Genomic DNA, 18,380 nt, shown 5'->3' with positions numbered 1-18,380 from the left:
AAGCCCCCGCTTGGGGACACTCCGTTATTGCGGCCATGGGAAAATACGGCACCTTGTAACCTCCTGTGCCTTGATTTCCTCTTCTGTGAAGTGGGGTCAGCGTTACCTATGCCACTGCATTTTTGTGAGGAGGATTTAATGACGTCACACGCATAGAACACTGCCCAGTGCATGACACAGGAAGCCTCATGGCCGTCAACAGTGGTGTTGATGGCCACGTTGACAACAGGCCCCTCTGAGGTGCTCACCAAGCAACCTCGGTTAACCTGGAGGAGGCAGGTGCCACTGCGCCCATTGCATAGATGTGCCACCAGCCACAGTGACTCTGCATGCTCAAGGTCACCCAGTCAGGGACATGGGTGGGATGTGAACCCAGATGTCCGAGCCTAGCCCTCCCACACCCACCCTCGGCCCAGCCCCTCCTGCGGCCGCTAGTTGGGCTGCAGCTCCTCGCCCCCGGGGCTGGGAGGCTGCACCCCGAGCGGCAGCCCCTGTGCGCGCTGCTCCTGGCTCCAGCACCGCCCGCACCGATAACTCCCCCACCTCACTTTGCCATCCCTCGCATCTGAGCCTCGTTGGCTGCAAAAGATCGGAAACCCCCACCTCACAGATGGCGCAGGGCTCCTGGGAGTCACCCCCAGGCCCAGAGCGGGTCTCGGTGGTGTGCACAGGACCACATGCCCCGGCCACACCTGGCGTTGAAAGGCTGAACCCAGGACCTCCCCGGAACTTTCCGGCGGGTGTTCACGGTCAAGTTGCTCGTCCCTTTGGTGGATGGAAAGGAAACCCGCGATGGTGATGTCCAAGTGGCCGGGTCACAGCCACAGCGGCCCCGGTGACGGCTCAGAGGCTCTGTGCTAGCACTCGTGGGCCTGCTGATGTGGCCTCGAGCTAACCCAGGGCAGGGGGCACACCCGAGACCCACTGGACCTGGATGCCTTATTGCTGGGATCCGTGTCCCGTCCACATCCCGGGCTGCTCTCGCTGAGGGTCAGCGTGGGGTGGAGCGAGGTCCCAGAGCAATGGTGCTTTGTCAAATCTGAAATCACTGTCTGTGATCACTGCACATGTGCCCCAGTGCGCTGAGCGCGCGAGCAGCCGCTCACGGCCCCAGAGTGCAGCTGTGCTCTGCCCCGATCCCAAGCAGGTCAGAAACGTCCTCAAGAAAGTAGAAGGTAGGACACGGTTCTTATGTCCTGCGGCAAGACCCAGCTCTGCAGACGGCAGCCTGCTTGGCGGGCCCGCACCCTGCCTGCCCCGGAGCCCCCGTACCTGCCCTGGAGTCCCCCATACCTGTCTCACACACCCCCGTACCTGCTCCGCTCCTCAGAGGCAGCTCCCAGGCCCACACAGCTGTAGGACGCAGGCACCAGGTGGCTGATCCCAGCTCAGCGCTGACTGGCCCCGCCTGGCTGTCTCCAGCTGGCCAGGGCAGGCAGGGGCCGCCCACAGCCAGGCTGACTGTATGGCCGCCACCGCCCCCTGCTTCCTGCTGCACTTCCTCCCTGCGCCTGGCGGCGGATGAGGCAGGCCCAGCACTGCACAGCGCCCAGCGCCGGTTGATCATTAGCTCCTTCCTGGACTGACCCCGGGCCCTGTCCTGCCTGCCCACTGTCCAGCCCCCAGGCTCCACGGTACAGGCCAGGGGGCACTCACCAGTGCCAGCCCTGCGCCCTGCCAGCCTCAGCTCTGCTCTCTGCTCCTCTTCCACTTATTGCACACATGTGTATACACACACGTGCACACACACTAGTGTACACACACAGACATACACTCATACACACTCATACACACACAGACATGCACACACATACACTCACATCCACACACACAAACACACATAGTCATGTGCATACACAGGTATACACTCACACACACACAAATGTGCAGACACACACACTTGTGTATACACACAGACATGCACTCATATGCACACACAGACACACACTTGTGTGTGCACAGAGACATGCACTCACATGCACACACAGACACACAAACATACACGTGCATGTGCACAGACACACATGCACACACAAACACATAGGCATACACATGCTTGTGCACTCAAAGACGCATAAACCCACATGTGCATGGGCACACGCAGACACATTGGTACCCGTGTGCACACAGGACAAACACACATATGCACAAACACATGCATGCAGCCCCTTCAGTCTGGCCCATTGGCCCATCAGTGGAAACATTTTAGAGAAGCCGGGCCCTCCACCCCTCTGCCTGAAGCTCTCCTTCCCAGGATTCCAGCGCCTCCCCAGGGGCCTACCTTGTTACCTTCCCATTGGCTCCAGGGCAGGCCCGGATTTGGGAAAAAGAACCTTCCTAGCTGGGCTGAAGCCAAGCCAAGGTGGGATTCTCACCCCAGCTCACTGGGGAGCCTAGACCGGGTCTCCTGTAGGCTGGAGCAAGAAGCAGGAACTGAACTTGAGCCCTGTCGGCCCCCACCTGTTGGCCTGCTCCCATGCCCTTGCCGACACCCCGGTGTGGGCACCCAGGGCCATGGGCTGCTGGCTCCAGCCCAGCCCCAGGACGCAGGAGAAGGAGGGCTCCCTCCATAGTACCCTTGTGGCAGGCTTTACACACAGGTGTGGTTTAGTAACACCAGGAATAATCCCTAAGTTAAATAGTAATGTGCCCATTTCGTAGACAGGTAAACTAAGGCTTAGAGGTAATGTGACATGCCCAGGGCCAGTGACCAGCTAGAGGATGAGACTAGAACCAGGTCTGCCTGGAGTTTTAGGCCTAGGTTTTCCATCACAGCACTGCTGACATTTGGGGCCAAATCACGCTGTGTCATTGGCGGGCGGGGGCCTGTGCTGTGCACCGAGGGTGTTCAGCGGCATCCTTGCCTCCACCCACCAGATGCCAGCAGCCCCCTTCCCCAGTCATGACAACCAAACAAGGCTCAGGTATTTATACCCTGGGGGCTCTGGACAGCACCATCCTAACCCATGCTGGGGGCTCCCACCCCTTCCCCACCCTCTGTTCTCTAACCACAGGCTCCGCCTCGGCCTCCACTTCCCCAGCTCCCCAAGGGTCCGCACAGCAGCCCCTAAAGTCACAACAACCCCCACGAGGGCAGGGCCCAGCTGGAGACACTTGGGCAGGTCCCACCTCACCCCAAAGGGCCTGCAGGGGCAGAGCCAGGCGCCACACACATGCTCGGTGACCACATGGGGGGAGGCAGCGGCACCTGGTGGCCAGGTTCGGAGTCCCCAGTGGCAGCAATCTGAGTGGCTGCCCCTCTGTGTGGTGGAAACAGTGGTCTCTCCGGTCTCCCCGCGGGTAGCTGTGACGGTCACTGCATCAGTGTCCTGGGGCTGCCTCAACAAAGGGCCACAGACTGGGGACTTCAGACAGCAGAAACTCCTGGTCTCAGTCTGGAGGCCAAAAGTCCAAAACCAGGGTGTCGCAGGGCCACGCGCCCTCCGGGGGCTCTGGGGGACATTGCTTTCTGCCCTTCCAGCATCTGGTGGCTCCCAGCATCACCCCAGTCTCTGCTTCGTCTCCACGCAGCCTCCTCTGTGTGTGTCTCCCCTTCTGTCTCTTCTAAGGACACTGTCACCGGACTTGGGGCCCACCTGGGTCACCCAGGAGGATCATCTCGAGACTCTTGACTTAGTCATATCTACAAAGACCCTTATTCCAGATAAGGCCCCGTCCACAGGTTCTGGGTGGACCTGACTTATGGGGTCAGTTCAGTACTTGCGCTTGGGAAGCAGGCTGGGGACAGGGTCACAGCCCCCTCAGCCTGAGTGGCCTGTGGTCCCTCATGCTTCATGCCCTCCTGGTCCCCCCTCGGGCCCCAGGGATGGACGAGACAAGGTCAGGGCCCCACGCTGAAGCCCCTCCCGACTCTGGCCCTGGGCACCTGCCCTCACACTTTGCCTTGCGAACACCTGCCTGCTCTGTCTGCCCACTTCCTCCTGCCTCCGTTCGAGAGAGCTCAGCTGCATCCTGCCCAGCCCAGCGCCGGGGGCCTCTGTCCAGCTCCCTCTGCCTCCCCGCTATCAGCCCTTGGAGCCAGGGACGCCCACCCTTCATGATGTCCCATTGCCACAGCCCGCAGAGCCTTGGGAGCTGGAGTCCCCTGGCACCTTCTCTGTAGGATGGGTGTGACCCAGGGCACCAACCTCTCCTCTGCTCAGGCCGCTTTCTGGGCAAGCTGCCACCCCCACGTAGAGGCAGATGCCCCAAGCCCCTTTTCACGGACACCTGGGACTCTTGGGTGCCCAAGATGCCCCAAATTACCCCCCACCCCCTCCAGGTCTTTCTCTCCCCACCTGCCTCTGGCCCCTGGGACTCCCCTCGTGGGCGAGTCTCCTCCACCAAGGGTCCAACTCCTCCCCGGCCCAGGCCGCCACACACAGGACCCAGGCAAGCCAGGGCCACCGCCCCGTCAACGCACCTCACGGAGTGCTTATGTCCTCTGAGAGGCCCTGGGGGAGGTGAGGGCATTCTGTGGTCTGCTCTGGGTCATCACAAAGATGAAAATAGATTCGAGAACTTTTCTAACAGTCCAACACACAGCACAGTCGTGCTGACATGTCTGTGCAATTAACAAATGCCAACGTGCCTCTCTGTGGCCTCAGCCCTGCCAGGAGCACTGGGGACGGTGCTGGATGGGCCAGTGGGAAGCACCACCGTCCCCAGGGGGTCAGCGCCTCCTGACAGTCCCCTGGCCCCCATGGGTCGGGGCTGGCCTGTCCCACTGCTCAGGTGACAGCCCCAAGGGGCTGTGGAGAAAAGTGGGGAGTGGGCACCCGAGACATCCCCCACCAACTCGCAGCCTGCCCATGGCACATCCTCCTCCTGGCCTCAGTTTCCCACCTGTGACGTGGGGCCCAAGGGGGGGGTGCCCCAGCGCTCCATCGTGCTCACACCTCCACCCGCTCGCCAGAGAGCGCAGAGCACACTTCCTCCCCTGGCCAGCGGTGCTCGCCTCGCCTCCCTTTGTTTTTCTAAAAGCTGTGTTGAAAGAGGCCACAGACAGGCTCCGAGTCCATACAAGGGTCCGGAGACATTTCCTCTCCTGGCCATTGTCCCCCACAGCGGCTGGAGACCCGTATCCTGTTTGTCTCTGCAGCTGTGCTTTTGGCCCAAGGCCAGGGGGATTTTCCACGAGCCTCCCCACTTGTGCTCAGAGCGCCCCGACCCACACGACACACCCAGGGCTCCTGGAGGGACACCCCTGAGCCTTGCAGGGCCAGGGCTATAAGCAGGTGTCCCTCCTGGAGGCTGCAGACACGGGGGCAGTCACACAGCTCTGCCTGCCCGAGGGCCTGTTTGAGCCCCAGCTCAGGCTTGGACTCCCCCGGCACAATCTGTCACTTTCCTCGGCCTCGGTTTCCACCTCCTGCAAGAGGTAGAGCTGGGCTTGGGACCTCTAAGTGCTGGCCAACAGCTCTGATCCCTGACATGGTTGTAACAAATTCAAGTCCTCACTTGCAGAGAAAATGCTAAGTCCCTCCCATGGATCATCACCCTGTGGGTCTCCACAGTGGCCCTACCAGCGTGAGCACCCTCAGGATCCCTGGATGAGGCACAGCCGAACCGGGCAGAGCTGGCCTGGGGCCCAATCCCCCCGGCACAAGCCTGTGCTCCCCTCGCCCTCGGCTGCCCTCTGGGGCTCTCTAAGCCGGAGAGATTCCCAGGAAGCCCGGGAAGGGAGTCCTGCCCAAGGAGTCTGGGGTTTTCAGATAAGCAAACTCTCATGCCCTCCAGCACCAGCCCCCGGTGTTGACCTTTTGGATGGCGATCTGTCCCTTTGCCCGGTGTCTTGTTGAATTACCAGGTATGGTGACCCGTTGGCAGGACGAGGGGATGTTTTGAGAGCTTCCTCATGTCCCGACCCACTGCCAGCCTGCTCAGGACGGGAGCGTGGACAGGTGCGTTAGGGCTGGAGGGAGGCAAAACAGACCCCAAGAGGGGCTTTTCCCGAGGGAGGGACGGCACATTTTTGGCAAGTTCTTCCTGTCCCACGTTTTGGCCGCTCAGGATTCTAGGCAGACCAGTGCCAGGGACACATGTTCAAGCACGTGTGCCTCGGACTTTTCTTGTGCCCGTCAGGTGCGAGGGCAGGACACTGTCAGCGTAGGACACGGAGCTCACCCGGGGGGAGGCCCAGGCTCAGAGTGGAGACGGAGGATTCGCCGCGGCCCCTCGCGGTGCTGGGCTGAGGCTGTGCCAAGGGGCCGAGAGAGGAGGCAGCCGGGTGAGTGAGGTGGGGCTGGACCCACGGGCCACAGGTGCCCGCGACTGCCATCGTCAGCGTGTCTGACACACCCTGCCACTCCGATCCCAGTCCCGCTGTCCCCCACCTGGATCTGGCTCAAAGGCGACCTTCAAGAGGAACACATCATCCCTGGTGGCTCCGAGAAGTGGCCAAACCTGTTGCTCCTCAGGACCCAGCTGTGGCTGAAGCCCCCAGCCCTCCCGTGCTGGCTTCCCAGGGAAACCCAGGACAGCCCCTGCCGCCTCCTCAGACACAGGCCCCAGCGCTGAGCCGGACTGCCTTCCTCCTCCTGCCTGGCTGAAGGCTCTTACTTTTGTTATTTTTAGATCCTTGGGGAAAACAGTAACAGCCACAGTCATACAGAGATGGTTTCTGATTTCCTCATGTCATCTCAGAGCACATTCCGCCTTCTGAGACAGACGTGAGCTGTATCAGCACAGAATCTCGGAGCTGGAGAGGGGACCCAGCCCACGCCCCTGGGATCCCGGGGCCGCATGCCTCACTGGGGAATCTCACTCTCCACCTGGAGAGAACTCTACCCTTTGTGGTTTGTGGCCACGCCTGTCCCCCACGATGGCAGCCCCCCATCCCAGCTCAGCCTTCTGGGACCCCACCCCACAGGAACTCACAGACAAGGAGGGGAAACCAACTAGGAGACAGACCAGGATGATGCAGGGTTATCAGTGCAACAGCCGAGGGAAGCCTGGGAAGGAAGAGTAAGGAGGGCAAAATCCAGGCAGACTTCCTGACAGCGGAGGTGCCTGGGCAGAGACTCAGAGGGAGAGGAGCCAGGCAAAGAGGGGGTGTAAAGAACTTCTCAGCGGACAGGGCCAGCTCAGACAGCTGTGCTCTAGGCACACAGTACTAAAGTCTCCCACAGACAGTGCAGGGGACAGGGGACCTCAGATACTGGCAGCCAGTGAGGAGCCCCACCCAGGAACACTCTCACCCTGGAGGGTTAATCTGCAACAGGCCATACCAGGGGCCATAAAACACTCTCAGGAATGCAGAGGCCCTGGGGGGTACTGGCTACCCACACCCGCCCCGCTCCAGCCGCTACTGTTCCAGAAGGAACAGGCCTAGGGAGCCTCCGCGAGGTCATCCTTGAACAGGGTAGGCACACGCTGTCTGTGAAGGGCGAGTGGGGTGGAAGTGTGTTTGGCTTTGCCCACCATCTGGTCACACAACCCTCCCATTATGGCAGGAGAGCAGACAGACACTAGCAAGCGAATGGGTGTGGCTGCGTGCCAATAAAACTTTATTTACAAAACACGGGGCTGGATTTGGCCCACAGGTGTGGTTTGCAGACCAGAGAGCTGAGATCATCCTGTGCTCAGGCCCAGCTTCCTGCTCCCCCAGTTAGGACTGCAACTGCGAACACACCTGCACGGATGATTAAATTATCGAGTATCGTTCAAGAGCCTGAACTTAGACGGTGAGAGACGGCCCCAAATAAAGACTCGTAGTTGGGTAAAAAGATTGTAATTTTACATGTTCAGCTTGCAAATGCAAAGACTGGTGCCGGGGGAGAAAGTCCTTCATCCAAGGTCACAGGAAGAAGAGTTCCTGGTGTTTACATGACCCTTTCATTTTAAAGGGGACTCTAAGAGATCAGCCCCACCCCTGGAGAATGTGTCCTGGCCCAAGCCCAGCTGTGACACCGCCCAGTCATCTTTTCTGACCTCTGATTCCTCATCTGTAAAATGCAAAGTGTCTGGGCTGAATCGCCTTTCCCAGAAAGACAAAGACAGCATCCCACACCCTCTGGGGCACGCATTCCCGAGCCCCACCTAGACCCAGGATCTAGGGGGAAGGCCAGCAGAAATCTGCCCTGAGGTTCCTTTCTGGGTGGATTCCTTTGCGCACCCAAGTTTGGGAACAAACGCGTCTGGGCTGTATGATAAGCCGCTAGCCTGGAGCCTGGCCCTGGCTGCGCTGGAATTGCAGCCTCATGAGCTGACCCTGGAGGGCTAGGATGGTGCCCCACTCAGCAAATGCTCGGAATGTTTGTTATTTCTGGACTTCACTGCTGAAACCGGCCCTTGATCAAAGATGAGCAGAGCTCTTGGCCCCTGGATTTCAGGAACTGCTCTTTGCAAAACAAGGACCAAATAGGCTTGCAAGATGACTGATGGCTACGAGGCCGGAAGGGTGGCCGGGCCACCAGGTCAGAGGCCTGCAGGAAACAGTCAGCAGTTCCCGGGCCTCTGCTGGGACCCAAGACGCCCCGCTGCCGCTGCCGCCTGCCTGGAACGTCCTTCTCTGCGGGGTGGGCGCCGCCCTCTAGCCTGGGAATCGCTGACTGTGCAGTCCGGCAGGTCCCTCCTCCTCCCCTGGGCCAGCCCAGCCCACGACCCTGGGACACCTCATTACAGTGCTCCTCACCCGGGGCGGTGAGGGAGGTGAGCTGTTTGCACGGGCGAAGTTTCAGAAGAGGGGTGCCCCAAATAATGCTACTGTGGCCCTTCAGAGGAAGTTGGCCAGGAAGGTCACATTCACTGCCCACACGAGAGCCACCCAGGGGCCTGGCACACCCCAGGGCAGCCCTGCAATTCCCGCCAGCCCCAAGCAGCCCCTCCTTTGAAACAGTGAGGTACGGAGGACCGTCCAGCTGGGGGGTTGCAGGGTGACCAGGAGGGGTGTGCGGAGGAGGGTAGAATGTCCCAGGCTAGGGTGCAGGGCAGGGGCTGCGTGGTCGCTGCTCTTCCCGAGAGCCTGGGGAAGTCAAACTCAGCTTTCGGTGAGACCCAGGACCCCAGACACCACAGGCCCTCATGCCCCCAGCCCCAACATTCCTGAATCAGTGAATGGAGCCTTGGCTGGAATTCCAGGGGGCTGATCTTGACCTTGGCTCAGGCAAACATTAACCCAGCCCAAGCTCACATCCCCCCACCCCTACACCTCCTTGGGGTGCGAAGTCCTCCCAGCCTGGAACCTGAGGCTCTGAGGTCCAGGCTGCTTCAGCCTCCCGCTGCACCTCAGCTATGCCAGACCTCACTAAGGAGCTGGCAATGGCCATCGTGGGCACCTGTGGCTGCACGGGTCCTGCCCACCTCACTCACCCACTGCCTCCTGTCTCTCGGCCCTTGGCAAAGCCTTAGGCACTGTCCGCGCGCCCTCCCCTCCCCACACTCCCCAAAACTACCCTGGCCAAAGTCACCAGCACCTTGCATGTCGCCAAGCCCAGCAGCCCCTTCCCAGCCTCACCTTACTCCCCTCTCACCGTCACCATCCACTGCCCATGCCCTCCTCTGAGCACCTTGTCCTGCCCCCAGGCCTCCTGCCATCTCACGGTCTCGCCCTCTCTAGGGTCCGCCTCCGCGGGGTGAGTTCATGCAGGCAGGGACTTCCAGAGCCCACGCTGGCATCTCCAGGGCTCCGGTTCAGGCTGAGGGCCTGAGCCAGTGCTGCAGGGTCCCTCTCGAGTGGCTGACAGCTGGAACAGACATCACACAGCCAGATGGGGCAGCTGCGGCCCCGGTGGCCTGCCCACCCCTCCCCACCTCTCCCTGGCTGTTAGTCAACCGCCCTGCAGGGCACTCGGCACGCGGCCCTTCCCTTCCCCACCTGGTTACATCCAAGCCACCCTTGCCAGCCTCGCCCCTCCATCCCCCACCCTCAGGTGGGGCACTGTCACTCTGGGCTCGCCCACGTGCACCCCCCGACTTTACGTATCACTCTTCCAGGCCTCACCTTCTCCTCCAGGCTGGGACACATTACCTCCCGGGGAGGCTTCCCTAACCATGGCCAGGTGGCCCTTCCCCGGCACCCTGGAGCCCTGAGCACACGGTGCTGTAACTGGGACTTTTGTCCGTCACTGCACTTGCTTAACAGGCAGGTCCCCTCAGCTGCGGCCCCCATACCCAGCACAGCACTGGCACTCTGCAAGTGTTTGCTGAATGACTAACAAATCAAGTGCCTGCGACAGGGGACTGGGCCACCCGAGCCAGGTGGAAGCCTATGGCCCCATGCGTGCTGAACAGGATTGGCTCTCCCAGACATGCAGAAGCAGCCAGACCCCGATTAAACAGCACGTCTGTCAGCAAAGCTGTGCGGGATGCTGACCCCTCTTGCAGTCACACATGTCCCTCCTCCCTCCCCAGGTGGCAGCTGGGTGGGAGGCGTTACCCAGGCTTAGAGCCAGGCGGGGCATGCTGACCTGTCCCTGCCTCACCTGGGGACTCACAATGTGAGCAGGGCTGGCCACCGCACTCACCACACCTCCCCAGGATGCCAGAGAGACAGGGCAGGGTGGCAGCCTCGTGACGGGTCCCTGCTGCAGGCTCTGAGCAGCAGCCCTTGGGCAGGCCAGTGCCACACCTGCAGGCTTCACACGCCCGGTGCCCAGCTGGGGTGATTCCCAGGTGACATTTCAGGGGGGCGTGGCCAAGCGCACACCACTTTGGTGCCTGGCCAGGTGTGGGCCCCGAGGTCTACCCTCAGCTGCTGGAAGACAGGCATATCCCACACCCCTTTACTCTGGCATAGACCCCCATCCACAAAGGGGAGTGCGGTGGTCCAGGCACCTCAGACCCCTGACCGGGGACTCGCACACTGACTCGTACAGCACACGCTAAGGTGCCACATGGTGATTCATGGAGAGCAGATTCTGGAGCCGACCGCCTGGGTCCAAGCGCCTGGGCGAGCTGCTTCACCACCCACCTTGGCCCTGCCCAGGCCCAGTGCCCACCGTGGAGAAGGGGGCCCTACAAAGAACATTATTGTCATTGTCATTCAACAAGGGCACAAGGGGACAGTTGGCAGGTGGCATTGCCCAGCCCCAAACCTGCAGCCCTACTCTGGCCTGGCCCAGGGCTGAGCACCTGGAACGTGGGTGAGACAGACACCCTGCCCTGCAGAGTGCCCAGCCTCGAGGTACGGCAGCCCAGGACATAGACGGGACAAGACAGCTCAGTGGCAGCCCCACGGGCATAGCGGCCAGGGCATGACACAGCCCTGCAAGCGGCCAGGAGGCTGCCTGGAGTAGGGGCTCGGAGCCAGCCTCGGCACGTGAAACATTCAGGAAATGCACTCCCCGGGAGCAAACATACACCGTGGGCCTGGAGCGTCCCGTAGAGCCAGGAAGTCAGGAAGTGCGATTGATCTATCGATAGGCAGACAGATGGACGGACCAACAGATCCCCGAACAAGGGAATATGTCAAGGGGACACAGGAGCTCCCAGTGGCCAAAGCTGGAAGAATCTGAGCAACAAAATACAGGTAAAGTGGTATTAATTTATAACCCAAAATATAAAATAAATGCCCATGAGTCTACACTGATACAAATAAATGATTGTATAACTAAGTGATGGGGAGAAGAGGCAACCCCCCATGCAGAGTAATTCCAAATATTTATGAAGGAGTTCTGCCCTCACCAAAGGTCATGCCCCCTCCCCCCCTTAGCGTGGTTTCCAAAGAGGACAGTACAGAGAAGGGAAGGAGGAACTCCACAGTGGACAATCCTGGCCGACACCACTGCAGCCAGGCGGCCGCGGCCAGCAGCAGCAGTGATGAGCCCTGGCGACAGTGTGCGCCCTTGCTTGATAGGCTTGATGAGAATGGCGTTTGACCTTTGTGGTCTTCCTCCTCTGAAGCCGTAACCCAAGCCTAGTCATGAGAAAAACATCAGATAAACCCAACTGAGCATGTAGAACAGGGGTGGGGTAGGATGGTGGGGGCACAGATGAGGACATTAACTCAAGTTGGGAGTCAGGGAAGGCTTCCTGGTGGTGGTGACATCTGAGCAGGGCCTTGAAGGATGGGCAAAGGCACAGCAAGTGGGGCAGACGGGGAGTGGGAGGAGGGCAGAGGTGGGCAGGAGCCACAGCGAGGAAGGTCTGTACCTCCAGCCTGCGGCCCTCTCTTGCTGAGAAGAGGGAGGAATGTGGCTCCCAGGAGGGGCCAAGCCACGGGACAGGGTAGCATCCCTCTCCAGGCCCCACCTGTGGCCCACGGTGGCCAAAAGAGGACAAAGCCTCAGGCCCAGGCCTGGGTGAGCGGAGCTCCGGGACGGCACCCAGACCATCTGGCGGGTTCTGTGGGAGGCTCACTGGGCTCCCGCCAAAGCGGACCCTCCACCCCAGCCCGTCTCGGGTTTTAGATTCTAATCGTGAACCTGAAGGAGGAGGGGGAGTTTCCTTCGATAGAAACACATGTTCCTCTCGGGGCCGGGCAGGAACATGGCGGACAGGATAGGCCCGGGTGTGCCTCGGAGGCTCCTCAGCCGGCCTGGGCCTCTGCGCTGCCCTCATGGCCACCCCCCTCTCCAGTCGGGCAGCCGGGGGACAGGAGCTGTCTGCACATCCCGCACTCGGCCCTTCCAAGCAAGAAGGGCTACTCAGGCTGCCCCCACCCTGGGCTGCCTGACAAGTTCTTATGCATCCATCCAAACCCTACTTGGCCATCACCTCCTCTGGGAGCCCTCCTAGACTGCACCTGCTTCTGGGAGGGAGCTGGGGGAGGAGGGGAGGAAATAGCGTCTTCCTTTGCCCCTCCGCACCCCCGCCTCACCAGGGTGCCTGGTCCTTCCTGTGTGGCACTGCGGCAAAGTGCCTTCCAGCCTGGCCCTGGGGCTCAGTGCCCCTCTGCGAGGACAGGGCTCAGCCCCCAACCCTGGTCTGGCCCCGGGGCTCAGCGCCCCTCTGCGAGGACAGGGCTCAGTCCCCAACCCTGGTGCCTGGCACGCAGTGGGCACCCTGCAGACATCCCACCCCAATTCCAGATTGGCCTTGTGCTGGTGCGGCGCTTGGGGAAGGTGTCTTGCCACTCTCGCGGCAGTCACCCTGTCTGTGCAATGGGACAGCAGTCCTCGCCCCGTGGGACTGTGCTGGGGTTTAAAACAGGCTGTGGCGGCACCACAGTCATCAGAGTCGCTCACAGGGCACGGGAGCTGGGCGAGGTGGCCTCGGGCGCAGCACCCCGCGCAATCTTGTGTCCTTGCACTTTCTCAAGTGGCTCTTCCCATTTATGTCTTTTTAAAACTATGCTTTTTAGTTTAAAACAATTCCGGATAGACAGAGAAGTCGGGATGACAGTCCGGGGCATTCCCACGGACCTCCACTGGCTTCCCCAAAGTCACCATTCGCCAGGGCACGTGGTCACAGCAGATGACCAGCCAGGGATCTGCTACTCGACTTCCTCAGCTCCCCAGCGTCCCTCCTCCGTCCTGAGATCCCCCCGGGACACCACGTCGCAGGCTGTCATGGTGCCAGCACGGAAGACAGGTGCTGCGGTGCCGCGGGAAGGGCCAGGCACCCACCCGAGGCGGCCTATGGGCTCCTCTTGGCTGCGGCCATCTCCCGCCCTCCTTCATCGCAGCCTCCGCGGTTTTGGGAGGCCCGGCCATGAATTGTTTATGGATATACTTCAGCCGGGATCTATCTGGTGTTTTTCTTGGTCCCTTTACTTTTAATTTTCAACAAATGAAATTTGTTGCTGGTTTTATTTCAGAGACCCCGGCCCCTCCGCCAGCAGCTGCAGTGAACGAAACCACACCTGGGAAGCCGCCTCCGTTCAGACGCCGGAGGAAATGCGAGGGACTGGAGTGACGGTTCCTGTCTATTGCCCGAAAATATATTTTTGCTCAATCTCTCCCTTCTCAAGACACGCAAAATGACCCCAAGGAACCCTTAGTCACCTCGGGGACCGGCAACACCCAGCACCTGTCAGCACACCCTCAGCAGGCTGCCGAGGGCACGGTGCCAACAGGGCCAATCTGAGGGCAGGTGACCAATACCCATAAAACCACAATAGCGCTTAACCTTTGACCCCCCCTCCCGCTGGGAGTTCACACTGCGGAGCACCCCCCCTCTGCAGTGGCAGGTTCCACATTGCCCGTTTGTAACAGCAGCGCCTGGCAAACACCCTAGGTGTCTGGCAAATCACGTCCCATCCACACACCAAAGAGCAAACGGCTGTGACCCAGAATGAGGACTTTCTCTGTGTGCCAGGAAGGACAGATCCCTGAGACACATTAAGCAGAACAAAGCAAGAGGCGGAGCGATACGCATGTCTTGCTGCGTTGTGTTATAAAAGGGGTTAGAACTCGTGCTGACCTGATCGCTTCGGGAGAAGAAACCGCAGGGGGGTAAATGCCCTGAGAGCAGGGGAGGCACAGAGGGACTTTCTCATGCTGTGTGACGAGTGCGGGACACATGACACCAGGCATTTCTCAAACGACTTCAACTTAACAGCACAAACAGTGAGCCTTAATGTACGCAAATTTTTAAAAAATTTAGGTGCCAGTCACGGTGACTCTCGCCTGTAACCCTAGCACTCTGGGAGGCCAAGGCGGGAGGATGGCTTGAGGTCTGGAGTTTGAGACCAGCCTCAGCAAGAGCAAGACCCCATCTGTACCCAAAACCAGAAAAAATTAGCTGGGTGTGGTGGCAGGAGCCTGGCTACTTGGGAGGCTGAAGCAGGAGGATCGCTTGGGCCCAGGAGCTTGAGCCTGCAGTGAGCTGTGATGATGCCTCTGCACTCCAGCCTGGGCAGCAGAGCAAGACCCTGCCTCAAAAAAATAAATGTAAGAGGACAGGAGGATCCTCCTACATGGATGTAGAATGTGACAAAACAATTAATTGTGTTACAAATGTAAAAAACAATCTCACTGAGAGGAGGGGAAAGGTACCTGCCTTTGTGGCTTTGGAAATGAGTGGCGTCTGCAAGGCTGGGGGTGAAGGACCCGCACGAATGTGCCGTGGCCGGGCCGATGAAGCCGCTTCCCACGGGGCTCCGTTCAGCCACTCTGATGCTTCTGACACGCAGACTGGACTAAGCCCTTAAGGAGTGGACGGCTGCCGTGAGAGCCGGGGCCTCACAGCTCCATGGGAGGTCACAGACAACCAGGGCAGTGGCCGGAATGCCACGTAGGGACGGGTTGGAGACATCGGTATGAATGCACATTTAACTCCATGGAGATACAGATGTGACACGTAGGAATACCTACAGATGTGACACCTAGGAATACCTACGGATGTGCATATATGTGTGGGTTAGCACACACACATATGTCTCCAGGCCCAGTCGACCGAGAGGACCTAAAAGACAAGACGCCCATGTAGCAACAAGCAGACCTGGTGCCCAGGTAGATCATGACCCGTAATACCATCCCCGATGGAAAAGTCCAGGACCCGCGATCAATGGCTGCTCCTAGGACTCGGCCGGGACACATCTAAGAAGAGCTTGGCTTCCTGTGCCAGGGAAGCAAGGATGCGCACAATGAATGAGTGAAATTTCACATTGGTGGGGGCACGTCACAGGGACACAGGAATCAACTGAAAGAGCTGAAATAATTTGAGCAAAAAATAAGGTTGTATTAGATTATAATCCGAAGTGTAAAATAACGTCCGAGAGTCTGTCCCCATATCAGCGAGCAGCAGAATAGCTGAGTGAACGGGGAAGGACTCCAAACAACTCACGCAGCTGCTCCACTCTGGCGGGGGACACGACTTCTACGCTAAGTGTGGGCTGAGCGCAGTGACTCCCTTCCAAAGAGAATAGTATGCAATTGGAGTAAACTGAAAACCAGAGCATGTTCTCGGCGGAGAAACCCGCAGACACCACCGCAGCCAGGTGGCCACGGCCGGCCCCTGCAGTGACAGGTCCTGGTGGCAGTGTGCGCCCTTGGCAGGACGCGATGAGGACGGCACTGGCCTCTGCGCTCTTCCTCCCAGACACCCACAGGACCCCCCGCCTGGCCGGGAGACACATCCCAGTTGGGGGACAGTCTACGACATCCCTGACCAGTCCTCCCCAAAGCCGTCAAGGTGGCGAAAACCACCGGAAGTCTGGGAAACTGTCACGACCCAGAGAAGCCCGGGGAGACGTGGTGTCGTGGGTGGGATCCCGGGACAGAAAAGGGTGTCGGTGAGAAGGAAGGAAATCTGGATGAAGTGTAGGCTTGGGTAGCAATAACACGTCCAAACCGCGACAAATGCCCCACACTAATGTAATATGCGCATCATGGGGAAACCGGGTGAGGTTTTACAAGAACTCTCTGTACTGTCTTCCTAATCGTTTTGTAAATCTAAAACTGTTCCCCAAAAAATCAAGGCTATTAAAATAAGTCCCAGCAAGGTGGAGCAAGCTTGATGTGTTTGGAGAATGAACTATTAAGGCCTCAAAACAACAGAGTGGATCCTCACGCTGTGGATCCAAGCCAGGTCTAGAGCCTGGGTGACGTCCCAGGGCCACCTGCCTTTTGGCCAGCCTAGGAGCCTCTTGACCCTCACCTGGAGGAACAGTGTTCTCCTCCTCCGTGGAACGTTAGTAACAGCGACGTCTGGGCAGAGCTGACTCTGGTTACTGTCCCGCACACCAGGGAGGCTGTGGCAGGCCTTTGGAACGGCGTCCGTGCTCTGGCCACCACCTCCCAGGGACCTCGGCCAAAGTGCACCACCTTGTGCCCTGGCGCCTCCTCTGTAATGAGGATGAGTGAGGACAGGCCCCTCCACAGGGCTGGGGCCACATCGCTGCCACCACAGTGCGCGGTGGCCCCAGTCAGTTCGCACAGCCCCCATGGGGAAGGGAGGCTGGGGGGCTGGCTCGTGGCACATTGAGAAACTGAGGCTGGCCTGGTCCCACAGAGTGGCCTCCGCTCCCCCAGGGCAGCCTGTGCAAAGTGCACACACGGTCCCCCGCGGGGCGGCCTTCGACTCCTGGCCGTGGGACAGGTCCCCCCCTCCTGGCCTGACGGCCTCTGACCCCTTCAAATCCGGGTGCAGTATAGACGAAGTGTGGGCCCTGACAGGGTTTGGGCCGCCTTCAAAACCACCCTGAGGCCTGCCCCTGCGGGAAGGAGGGGTCACCCCCAGGGGCTGGCGGGGACTTTGTCCCCAAGTGGGGGGTGGATGAGGCTTTGGAGACGCGGGTAAAGGCTGTGATGGGTGGGGGAGGAGCAGCTGGAATCCCCAGGCCGCAGTGTGGGGTCCTGGGGGGCAGGGGCAGCACTAGAGGCGCGCACGGGAGGGGCCACAGCTCTGGCCCCCAGCCCAGCGCCCCTACACCTCCCCAGGGTCGCAGGCACTAGACTTTCCATCAGCTGTGGCTGCTGACCGCACGTGGACACTGCACAGGACAGCCACCAAGAACGCTCTCATCTTACAAACTGGGAAACTGAGGCTCGGGTGGGTGGAACGATTGCCCGAGGGCACTCGGCCAGCAGTGGGAGCTGGACCGGAACCTCTGGCCGACGCGGCTCAGGCCCTCACCTTCCTGTGAGGCACCTGCAGGGCTGTGGGGGTGCGTCAGCCCCACCTGACACCTGACACCCTGACAGCACCCCGCTCCACCCACTGGGCTCCCAGCCTGTTTCTCAGACGTGGGGACACCGGGCTGGCCCCTCCTTGGAGACCTGAAGCCCCTCCCACAGCAGCTCTGCCTTGCTGTTGCTGGCCAGGCTGGTTTCGGGTGCACCCTGCCCCAACCGCACCCTTCCCTGGCCTCACCTGTCTGGACAGGTGACCCTGAGCACGGGGCTCGGGGGCTGTAGCCTTGGGGGACAGACCCGGCTGAATGGTCTAAGACTTACCCTGCCAGGAGGTCAGACACTGCCAAGGAAGAGGGAGGGAGGAGGCAGTCGAGGCTCCTCACCTGCTGCGGTGCCTCTGCAGCTGTCACGGCCCATGCAGACAGTCCCCAGGTGCCGTGCCCTGTCCGGGCAGGAAGGTGCACATTTTTAGCGGGCCTGGCCCTCCAGGCTCCAATCAGGTGGCCTGAGCTGTCAGCCCAGATCATTGGCTGTGCTGCCTGCGGCGTCCCGCCCGCCACCGGGAAGGGGCTGGGTCTCCTGCTGACCTTCCTCTTACTGGGAGGGCAGAGTCAGCTCTCCAGGGCCGGCATTCCTGGGCAGGGCGGGGAGGAGGCAGGGGGAGCCTGGAACTGGGGCTCTCAGGGGATTTGGGAGTGTGGGGTGGGGGAGGCAGGCCCTACCCCCCTGGCCCCCCGGCCTCAGAGAGGAGAGGAGCTAGGCCCTGGGGACAGGAGCTGGCCCTGCTCCACTGGGATGAGGACGGCCACTCCCGCCCGTGCCTGGTTCCTGCAGCTGGGCCTTCATGGCAGCTGGTGGAGAGCCCGCAAACGTGCATTGCGCACCTGCTGGGTAGCGCTGGGCCAGAGTAAGGCCCGCAGG

At 60.3% G+C, this 18,380-nt stretch overlaps 1 protein-coding gene across 3 annotated transcripts in view; it reads right to left on the bottom strand.

Moving 5' to 3' along the window:
- The window catches only part of SH3TC1 (SH3 domain and tetratricopeptide repeats 1), a 51,052-nt gene extending 33,140 nt beyond the window's left edge, over positions 1 to 17,912 (bottom strand). For 2 of the 3 annotated variants that reach the window (XM_069496291.1, XM_069496293.1), the window contains exon 1: positions 17,781 to 17,912. The gene's annotated coding sequence lies outside the window, so the exon portion shown is untranslated. Of the gene's footprint in view, positions 1 to 1,314; positions 1,383 to 17,780 lie in introns of those variants that run through there. The other variant, XM_069496292.1, reaches the window with a different exon arrangement.
- Positions 17,913 to 18,380: the final 468 nt, after the last annotated feature.

Source organism: Eulemur rufifrons, chromosome 20 (genome assembly GCF_041146395.1).
Source record: "Eulemur rufifrons isolate Redbay chromosome 20, OSU_ERuf_1, whole genome shotgun sequence".
Classification (NCBI taxonomy): Eukaryota; Metazoa; Chordata; class Mammalia; order Primates; family Lemuridae; genus Eulemur; species Eulemur rufifrons.
Note: the sequence above shows the minus strand (reverse complement) of the source record. Positions and strands in the feature narration are given on the sequence as shown.